Source organism: Habropoda laboriosa, unplaced genomic scaffold (genome assembly GCF_001263275.1).
Source record: "Habropoda laboriosa isolate 0110345459 unplaced genomic scaffold, ASM126327v1 scaffold258, whole genome shotgun sequence".
Classification (NCBI taxonomy): domain Eukaryota; kingdom Metazoa; phylum Arthropoda; class Insecta; order Hymenoptera; family Apidae; genus Habropoda; species Habropoda laboriosa.
Genome location: NW_017100395.1, coordinates 240,057 through 246,593, shown reverse-complemented (window position 1 = coordinate 246,593; position 6,537 = coordinate 240,057). Strand labels below are relative to the sequence as shown.

General features: G+C 35.3%; 1 protein-coding gene across 1 annotated transcript in view; it reads left to right on the top strand.

The window, feature by feature from the left end:
• LOC108575099 (sorting nexin-8-like) overlaps positions 1-6,537 on the top strand; it is a 19,763-nt gene that overhangs the window by 1,875 nt on the left and 11,351 nt on the right. The window lies entirely within an intron of this gene.

Genomic DNA, 6,537 nt, shown 5'->3' with positions numbered 1-6,537 from the left:
AGTAATAGCGAGAATAAACTAGTATTAATTAATGCAAATGACATTGCACTGTATAAATTTATTAGACTAACATAAATATCTTAATTAAGCCGGTAGAATTTTGTTATGCGCTAAAAGGATGCAAAGTTTAATGGTTGATGCTCATGTTCCGTTCTATTTACACTCTTCAATCTTGGAAAACCGTTTAACGACAGATTTTTACTTTTTCGTATCGTTTCTAGTTTATTCAAGACTAATTAGTAAAATACTTTGTACTTACTATGATAAGAATGTTATTGAGTATCTAGCTGCTTAGCTTTAAGTCAGTTTAATACAATTAACAATAATTTCAAAACCTTTTTAAACAATATTCATATCGCAACATCTTTCTTCGACATTTTTCATCGCATCTTTCCCTCGACGGAAACGGAAAAACATTGTTCGAACCTGAAATTTAAAATCTGGAGATCCTTTTTAAAGGAATATTCGTTGAAATTTACGTTAAAGAATCAAATCGTTCGATCGTATCTTTCCAATGCAATTCAAACGATCGTTTCACGTAACTGCAACTAAAAAATCAAATTATTTAAATATACGTCACTTCGATTATCCGAAATATTGCTAACCGTTCGATTGTTATCAACAGAGCCCACGGTTACCACGAATCTCTTTTCGAACGATCGATCGATCCGTTCCGACATTCTTCCCCTAATTAACCCAACTTCGACCAATTTATATTTCGTCAACGACGACAAACGTGCTGAACGATCATTAATACGTCATCGTCGATACGAATGCATTACTCGACGCGAATTACATCGACGCGGTTAGATAACGAAACGAAATCACACAACGGTATGTACGAACTGTACGTGCCGAAACAGATGATACCATGTGAATAAATTTCTCGCCTAGCGGTTTCCCCTCCGTGAAAAACCGTTTCAGAATCGTTTTTACGCGATCGTGACGCGACTGACGCGACGATTAAACACCAGGAAGCGTTCTTATCTATAATTTCTACATCCTTACGAGAGAGAGAAAAAAAAGAGTAGAAGAAGAAAAAAAAGAGGACCGAACGGAGAGATTCAGACCGTGCAATCACTTCCAGCCCCATCGTATCTGGTACGCACACGGTGTGTGTCTGAATCACTGAGGTCACTCGGAGCACGCATGCTTAACGGTATGATTCAACGTTTCACGATGCGTAACTCGATTTAATTATTTACTGGATAGGCGAGATCGGTTTTGGAAGAGAAATCGTCGCGTTTTTCTTTCTTTATAAGAAGTTAAGCGATGTACGCTGCTCGCCGGAAAAATTGCAACACCTCAACCCTTTGGCAGTTTATCACGTGTGAGACTCGGACAGAGCGTCAAATATCTTTCAGTGTTTGAAGTTAGAAAGGGAGGAGATATTAAACTATTTTATTTTACCTTTTTTTTAATACTACTTTAGCTATTTTATTTTATTATTTTTAAACTATTCGTAACTATTGAAAAGACACGTGTGAAATATAAATTTCTTTGACCGTAATTCGTAATTTTATCAGACTGTCAAAGGGTTAAAAATGAAATTGCACGAATCTAAAATTGAGATATATTGTTTGGAGTATTGAGTGGGAGAAATGATTGAAATTTGGTTAAAACAGGTCATTTTTTCCTGGGAATAGCATGAAAGACATATGTGATTTCCAGACTTGTGCAACCCTAATTTCTAAGTGTTGCAACTTTTTTTTCTTTTTTATGGACAGTGTGTATATAGGACGATAGAATTGTCATTATTTCTCGATGTCTTTCTATAAAAATCGATATTTGTAAAAATTTGTTTTGTAATTATTACATTAATTACGTGTACCTCAAGACTGTTTTTTAAGCTTAAGCCCATATTTCCAACTTGTATAAGTTTTTCACACTTCTTTGTCAGTATTTACTGTTATGCAATATTATTCTACATAACTGTATTTCACTTTTCTCTCAGAAATACATAAAAGTGCACAAGTATTGTATAATACCTACACTACCGACCAAAGTTTCGAATCACCTCCCACTTTTCATCAATATTAAATCTGCTGCTAATTTTTTACAGATTTGAAGTTTATCTCAGTTCTACTTTTATCAATTTATCTCATACCAATTGATTCGTACGATAAAAAATTCTCAAAATTCGCTGACTTTTTTCTGGAAATTTTTGTGTAAATTGCAATGCTCTCCAAACTTTTGGCCGGTAGTGTGTATCAAAGTAGCACTATTAATAAGCTGTGAATAAGTAGCAGTTTCGGTGAATCGGTAATAAAATTTCATTTAAACTTTCCCGGTTTAATCGAACTTACTTTGAATGAACCCCAATTATATTCATTCCGAAGGATAATTCACAGTCTTGGAATTATCATTTCTGCAAATAACTCACTATCACCGACGATTATTTCGTAGTCAGTGAACAAAGTTTCCCTTTTCGACGATTATATTGTTCCATGACTGCTCTGACGATATCATCATTATTTTATCATTAACACGCCCGCTGACGATATAGTCTGCACGGACGCCCCTTTGTAATTGTGGACAATTACGTAGCAGGTTTAACAATAAACACAACTAAAATTTAACTTCCATATTTTTTGTACTAATTCATTGCTATTTTTATATTTCACCATTCCGACGTATCCATCGTAAACCTATCTTAGTTTCTTTTTCACCACTAAAATTGATGGTAAATTTGATGTAAAAAGTTCATTAGGATAAATAGAGTAAATTTGGCAATTAGGTAAATATTTAGTTGTTCTAATTATTAATGAATATTTTTGAAATTTCTGTTCGAAGATACTTCGAGAAATATAGCACGTTCCGTTCAGAATTGTGGAATTGCATCAAGAATCTCCTCACAAACAGTTACGGCGTTTATATTGATGAATGAAGGTACTATTCGTCTACGATGTTACTTTTACCCCAGATTAGGATAATTAACTCGAAGATTCTCGATTTTTCTCGTGTTCGTTAGATGTATCCTAAATTCAATCAACAGAATATTTTACTAAATCACATCTCAATTAACCTTCACTCTGTAAACAGACTATTTTTGGTACTTTCAAATCTTAAACATGAGTCATTTATGTCCGACGCGTTCTTTAACAGATAAAAGCCTTAAAAAAATTCCTATAACATCTTTAAACACTCCAAATAAGATTCCACTACCAAAGAACATTTTTTTTAGAAAGGGGAACGAAAGTCCGTTACTTATTCATTTCCGAGATGTGAATACCTTTGGATCTAGCCCGGGCAAAATTGACTCACGTGAATGAAGAGTTAAGAAGCTTTCTGAACTAAATAGAGAAGAATTTCTCGTTGAAGAAATTTCATCTTAAATCTTTCAATCAACCAAACTGTCTTATCGAGAGGTCGAGTTGATTCTTTTCAAGTACAAACCCCTTTGAACGCAATTCGCAGCAAACTAACATTTCTAAACGCTTCCTTATTCTCTTCACAAATTACTTCCACGATGCTCCGGCATCTGTGTGCAGCGAAATTAACATGTTTCGTGCATCGTTTTATTGCGCGTCAGTCTATCTATCACGCAAGGCCGTTATCGAGACGCGTTTCGAAAAATCTATCACACGCGATTATTGAGGCGAATTAGAGAGGCGACACGGGCCGACACGATACGACACGACGCGACGCAACGTTACAATAACAGGGATTGAACGTCGCGTCTCGTTCATTGACTAACGACACAATCAAAATAACGTTACGTGGGTCGCCGCTTTATCGCTAGTCATCGCGGATCACTATAAATAGGCCGATCCAGATGTAAGACGATGCAAAGTGCGTTCCATCGCTTTCTTCAACCCCTTTTGCACAGTTAACCCTTTGTACGTAACGCCGTGTGACTGGGTATATCGGGTCGGATAATGTGAAGAAATGTCCAAGTTCTGAATCGTTCGCTAGTTCATCGCTATACCGGCGGGTGATCAAATTATCAGTATCCGGTACGATTGAGAATTTTCAAGACAGAGAATGGTTCGGACGCGTGTCTACCGATGATGAGCGAAGTGAGAGACGAGGCAATCGTTATTTCGTAGAAGAGACAAAGAAGCGGTGATTGAGTCCGGTGCATCGTGAAATTTCACGTATGCCGAAGAATCCGTGTCCTACGAAATATTGTCCTGGCGTTGATATCGGAAAGACGAAGGATCGTGGAAGGGAAAAGGAGAAAAGCGAAGAGGCTGAAGAGTTGTTCACGTGCTCGTAAATTTTTAATTCTCGGTTGTCCTGTGTACGATACTGTTCTTCGTTGAATAACAGTGCAAAAGTGGTTCGTCGAGATAATTGAATTTATTCTGGGTTTTTATTCCATCGTATAACATTTCGATTTAATTGTAGATTTTTATTTAACCGTTTATAACGCTGTGTGACTTACAAGTGACTATTTTATGTCAAATGACTGTTGTAAATTTACTATAATTATTCTAGCTTTAAATAATATAAAAATGCAGTTTCTTTTATCATGGGAGAAATGGGGACTGGACAGGGTGACTCTTCGGTAGCTTTCCAAGTCAAGCTGCATTCCTCGCGACTAATATTAAGATGGGTGACCGCCGGTTAGGGAAAAAAAAATATCTCGAGCTCCCCCCTCACACTTCCGATTTCGATGATTTCGAAATATGTTGTCAAGGTTAATATTCTGACCATTTCTTTCCTATACATATAATCGTCGCTCGATCTTAGTTTCCAAGATATTCGCGAAAAACTTCAATTAAAATTTCGGTTAAATTTCGGCAATTTTTATATAGACCAATTTAAACTGAAAACTCATTGATGATAATTACATTTTTAATATTTATAAAGAATATTTATAAAGTTGTGCGTGAAAACACAAAGAAGAGAAACTTAAAGGCCACAAGGTCTTTATCTTTCAAACAGAAGGTCGGTTTGGTCAAGCGTTGCAATAAGAGAAAACTGCACAACAATGTGAAACATTCTGTGCAATCGTTGGTATTCTGCATTTCTGTTTAACCCATAAAAAGGAAAAGAGAAAAAAGAAGAATAGTATACTTATTCTTGCAAAAGCTGACCTTCTCAAAGTACTTTTATTATTTCGACAGTGGAACGGTAATCAGATTATACAACGCCGCAAAGTTGCATGATTCGGTATAAACACGGATATTACCCAATTTAGCTTGATGAATCCTTACGATATTACGACGTCCACTTTATAACGAGACTCTTTCGTATACGCACGTTGTAATAAAAACATTAATATTTTACTGAAGTTAGTAATAAACATTTCAAAATACGATACGTATGTCGAATAATGACTTATCGAAAAGGTTAACGATGTCGTGAATTTTTATCTTTCAAGTTAAACTGTGTTAACGATGCGTGTTTCGATCGATGATTGTCGGAATGATCAAACGATACACAGTGGAGAGGCGAGATTCAATTGGAAAAGTCGTCGGTCTATCAAGTAATCATAGTTCATAGGTCGTTATTGAACTTTGTAGAAGCGTCGTTCGCCGAAATTTTTAACTACTAATCACAGTATCTTTCTTCGTTGGAACAGTCAATTTCTAAATGAATTAATATTTGTATAATGTAGTGGAAACAAATATCAGAATATTAAAAATGAAGTGACTTTATACGTAACGTAATCAAGAGATACTTTTAATTAGATATTTACAATATTCTGCAAGGTTTTACTATCACCAAGGTTTCACAAACAGTAAGTTTTGAATCTGATCATTCATGGATCGCTAATTTCAGAAAGAAATACAAACGCTAAAAAAATAATTCTAAATTATCAAAATTTCATAAAGTTGGCATATGACTATTACAATTGTTTTTTTTTTCAAATACAGCTTAAGGTCGCGTTAATATTGTGGTTATTAGCGACCATAATTGACGGTTGCTCTATACTTCACAAATATGTAAAGCTCAACTACAATAATTTCACATTCTTAACAGAACGCATTCGTTTATATTTAAAATAGACTGAAATCACACCTAAAATTGCACTGAATTACATCTAAACTAGACCGAGTAAAAAGAGCCACATTTTTTTCTATTGTCAACTGTAAAATAGGTTTCGCAGAAAAACGTTGATTGGGAGTTCGCCAGTATGTAGTTGATAGGGTCCTTGCACGCGTACCATGCGACGATCGACACAAACGTAACACGCACGTGAGATAAAGCCATCATGGATATGAGCCGATCTCCCTTCCCTCTGATTTTCTTCCGTCGCGGACGAGACTAATTTTGTTTAATGACATTCCAGTTGTTTCGCGCTTTATACAATACACGCGCGTCCGTCTTTTCTCTTCCTGCTCCTCGACACTCCTCCGTTGGTCGCTATTGATTTCTACTTGAACTCCCGGATTAATAAATCGAATTAAAATTTTTTCGTTAATGTTTGCATGTATTTCTGTGGATCATTACATTTGAATCCAGAAAATTCAGTCAAATTTTTTTAAATTTTTGATACATACAGTATATTATATTACATCGTGATCAATTTTTGTTTCTTCCATTTTAGCATCTATTTTAATTTTTTTTTTTCTTTTTGTGAAAGTG